Consider the following 4983-nt stretch of genomic DNA (forward strand, 5'->3'; position numbering starts at 1 on the left):
GACCTTTCTCTCTGGCTGCCCTTAACATTTTTTCCTTCATTTCAACTTTGGTGAATCTGACAATTATGTGTCTTGGAGTTGCTCTTCTCTAAGAGTATCTTTGTGGTGTTCTCTGTATTTCCTGAATTTGAATGTTGGCCTGCCTTACTAGGTTGGGGAAGTTCTCCTGGATGATATCCTGAAGAGTGTTTTCCAGCTTGGTTCCATTCTCCCCATCACTTTTGGATACACCAATCATACGTAGATTTGGTCTTTTCACATAATCCCATATTTCTTGGATACTTTGTTCATTTCTTTTTACTCTTTTTTCTCTAGACTTCTCTTCTCGCTTCATTTCATTCATTTGATCTTCAATTGCTAATACTCTTTCTTCCAGTTGATTGAGTTGGTTACTGAAGCTTGTGCATTTGTCACGTAGTTCTCGTGTCATGGTTTTCATCTCTATCAGGTCGTTTATGGACTTCTCTGGATTGATTGTTGTAGTTATCCATCTGTCAAATCTTTTTTCAAGGTTTTTAGTTTATTTGCTCTGGGTTCGTAATTCCTCCTTTAGTTCTGAGAAGTTTGATTGACTGAAGCCTTCTTCTCTCAACTCGTCAAAGTCATTCTCTGTCCAGCTTTGTTCCGTCGCTGGCGAGGAGCTGCGTTCCTTTGGAGGGGGAGAGGCACTCTGATTTTTTGAATTTTGAGCTTTTCTGCACTGCTTTTTCCCCATCTTTGTGGTTTTATCTACCTTTGGTCTTTGATGATGATGACATGCAGATGGGGTTTTGGTGTGGATGTCCTTTCTGTTTGTTAGTTTTCCTTCCAACAGTCAGGACCCTCAGCTGCAGGTCTGTTGGAGTTTGCTTGAGGTCTACTCCAGTTAGGCTAGTCCCAGTTAGCCTCTCCCAGTTAGGCTACTCAGGAGTCAGGGACCCACTTGAGCAGGCAGTCTGTCTGTTTTCTCAGATCTCAACCTCTGTGCTGGGAGAATCACTACTCTCTTCAAAGCTGTCAGACAGGGACATTTACATCTTCAGAGGTTTCTGCTGCTTTTTTTTTTAGCTATGCCCTGTCCCCAGAGTTGGAGTCTACAGAGGCAGGCAGGCCTCCTTGAGTTGCAGTGGGCTCCACCCAGTTCGAGCTTCTGGGCCTCTTTGTTTACCTACTTAAGCCTCAGCAATGGCAGGCGCCCCTCCCCCAGCCTCACTGCCACCTTGCTGTTAGATCTCAGACTGCTGTGCTAGCAATGAGGGAGGCTCCGTGGGCATGGGACCCTCTGAGCCAGGTGTGGCATATAATCTCCTGGAGTGCCATTTGCTAAGACCCTTGGTAAAGCGCAGTATTAAGGTGGGAGTGACCAGATTTTCCAGGTGTTGTGTGTCATGGTTTCCCTTGGCTAAGAAAAGGAATTCCCTTCCCCCTTGCGCTTCCCGAGTGTGGTGATGCCTCACCCTGCTTGGGCTCTTGCTCCTTGGGCTGCACACACTGTCCTGCACCAACTGACTGACACTCCCCAGTGAGATGAACCTGGTACCTCAGTTGGAAATACAGAAATCACCCATCTTCTGTGTCGCTCACGCTGGGAGCTGGAGGCTGGAGCTCTTCCTATTTGGCCATCTTGGCTCATGATAGGTTTTCTATGCCTTCTAACTTGTCAAGGGTGATACTATATTGAGTTAGTGGACAGCCAACTTAAAAAATGAAATAGAACAGAATAGAAAATGTCATAAATCAGAATGCATGTAATATGAGTAAATGTATTCATGAAAGTCTTCTTTTGTTTGCTTGTGTGTATATGAGTGTGTATGTGTTTATGTGTCTACCATCTGATGTAAACCTTATTTCTTTCTGCAGTTCATAATCAAATAAGTTTGAAATCTAATGACTTAGGCAGTTGTTTCAACAGATGAAATCCAGTCTTAATATGAGAGACCAGAAACGGAGACCCCAGTTATGGATAATTACAATTGAAAATAAGATAAGATGAGGGCCTAGAAAGGAAAGAGAGAACAAGGGTAAGATAAATAATGGGAAGCACACAGAGAAAGGAACTGAGAGAATAGATTTGTGCTTAAAGGCTGCTGCTGAAGACACTCTTCTGCTCTTGACTCATTTGAGCATTTGTGACCTAAGACAGGCAATGAAAGCAGAGTTCTACAAGACTAGGGATGGCCTTTACACAGTGAAATGGGAGATGGCCTGAGATATGATTGCAGCATCTCCTCCCCCTTCCAAAAAAGACAGCACAGAGAATGGACTGTGGGCTTTATACCCTTTGTAAAGCCTTGTACCCCTTAAGAAATGCACTGACTTCTAGGTTAGGCCATATCCAAAGTGCATACCAGTCATTATTTCTCCCTGTTTGAGCCATTTAACCCCTCTGTGACTCAGGTTTTCCATTAGTTGGAAACTGAGTTGTTGGATAACATGCTTCAAAATTCCCTTCTAATCTTTAGAGTTATGTTTTATATGGAGATGACTGAAAGAGCAACAACAACAACAACAAATTTTGATAGGAAGATAGTGGTAGCAAGTTGAATGTAGGGACACATGTATAAGTGGGATGATATTGGAGCTTAGAGTTCAAAATCAGCTTCCTGCTTCAAAAATTTTCCAAAAGTCTGACTGAGAAAAAGTATAATAGTACCACTTATTAATTATTTGCTATTTTCCAGATGTAATGCTTACCTCTTACATTTTTCATTCAGTCAATAACTTCCATGTCATAAATATGATTCATAGCATAGGTATGAATTCAACAATAACTTCCATATCTATGATATGATTAGCCTTGCATAAATATCTAGGACAGAAGGTAACTAAGTGATTAATTACCAGAGTCAGAGTCCAAATCTAGCTTTGTGTGATTATAAATCCTTTGCTCTTCCCTGTTATATCATGCCAAGTTCATTTTTTGAAGCCTAATTAGGAATAGCTTTCAGGGTATTGAGAATCTGTACTGATTATCTCAATATTCAAAATTTTAAAGCATTCACTTTATAATGGTCGTATGCAGTGACTAATGTAATATGAGGCACAGAGGGTAAAGAGTCAGAAAATATGGTCTTCAACGTCAGTTCCATCTATTATTAGGGAGAGCTTTGGTGAGCTGCATAAACCCCTAGTTACAATTATTTTTTAATCTTTAAAAGACACTAAAAATCAGTTTTTAAAACCTGTTCTATGTGCCTCAGGATTGTAACTGTGATAAAGCAAATTCATTTACTTGAAATCATTTTGTATTGTATAAAGCAATGGATAAATGAATAGCATACTATTTAATTAATTCTTGGATTTACTTATGTTCTGCAGCAGGAGAGAAGCTCTATAAAATGATGAGACGAAAATTGTTAAGATTTTTTATTTTAAATTTTGCATCTATATAAAATAATAATAGAAACCATGTCAATTGTTTAAATAGAAAGATAGTTGCATTATAAACATTCAAGTGAGAAACACTGAATGTTTATATGAGGTGGTCTGAGGAAAGTTGCCTGATAGGCTGTGCTCTGAGATTAAAACAGAAACACAATGAGAATCAGTAAGACCCGGAATGGGAAGATTGAGATCAGGTGACTTGGATGGCCCATGGCAGAGCAGTTTGATAAAAGGCATGCAAGATAAAAGATACAGAATCAAAGCAGGAACTGTTTATCCTCAAAGATGAGGTGTAATGGCATTTTGACCACGAAAGATGTGGTTGTTGTTATATGGAAAAAAAATCCATAAAGGCCTTTAAGCCAAGATGTTATTGTAGGACAAGAGAGAAACAAGGTGTGAATTTTATTGAAAGAGGTTTGAAAAAGAAAATCAATTTTTTTTTTTTTTTTTTTTTTTTTTATCAGGTGCTGGTTCTCCCTCTCTTTGTATTCTGTGTGAAGTACTAGTTATGTGTCTAAACTCTACGCAGGGTCATAAGAAGATCAAGCTTTGAGTACTTGTGTTGGTAGAAGAAGTTGGGCAAATTCCATCCTTCTTTTTTTTTTTTTTTATAAAAATGAAAATTGCCTTGTTAGACTGAATTTTGAAAATCAAGTTACCAGGGCTACATTAGACCATTTTTAGTAACTTTAAAAAATAAGATACAGAATGCAAAACACCATGGAGCATTTAGAAAGTTTTAATGCAAAATGCTTTAGAAATTAAAAATCAGGATTCATAGCAGGTACAAAGATGGTTTTATATATATTTTAATGCGTAAGAAAAGATACTGGCAAATCAAATAGGAGCATGACATTGACAATAGTTTAGCTAGTGAAATGATGCGGCTATTTTATGACAGACACAATATCAGGTGAGAAAAAAGATATTTAAGAAAGCATTGCTTTTAAAATAATTTTACTACTATAAGCCACTTTTACTACTAATATAGATAATTATAATAATATATCAAAAATAGCTCACTTATCTTCTGTGTATAAAATTTTGTAAAAATGTTTTGCACTAGGTCTATTTATCACAACACAGAGAAGTTCATATTTTTTGTTTATAAAAAAAGTTCATATTTCTTGTTGACTTTTGATGAGCAACCTGAGGCTGGATCAGGTAGTGTTTTAGTTTGCCCAGTTACATTGCTAGATTCTGTAAATGTCTAAGCCAGGGAACAAAACTTTTTCTCTTTATGTTCAAAGACCATAGGTTTTGTCGTTGCTGTTGTTTTGGCTGTACATTCAACTTACAAAGAAAGCAGAAAGTCATGTGTTTGTAAAGAAGGTAACAATAGTGTGCAAAAGGCCTGGTGTTGAGGGACAGGGACCTTAAATGCTAGCCTTGTGTCTTTCCTATAGCTAGTGCTTAACTTGGGTGAATAATGTAACTGCTCTGCAAGAGTGTCAATTTAGCATAATGCTCTCTGCCCTCAAGCAGTACAAGTGCATAGTTCTAGGAAAAGCCTATTTGAATCATCACATGCATAAACTCACATTTCTGAAACAGGCCTTAGTGATGAGAAAAATGTCATTGATTTCCAGTTTTAAAGTGAAAATAGTGCACAACTTG

The sequence above is a fragment of the Mandrillus leucophaeus genome, unplaced genomic scaffold (assembly GCF_000951045.1).
Source record: "Mandrillus leucophaeus isolate KB7577 unplaced genomic scaffold, Mleu.le_1.0 Scaffold810, whole genome shotgun sequence".
NCBI classification, from domain to species: Eukaryota; Metazoa; Chordata; class Mammalia; order Primates; family Cercopithecidae; genus Mandrillus; species Mandrillus leucophaeus.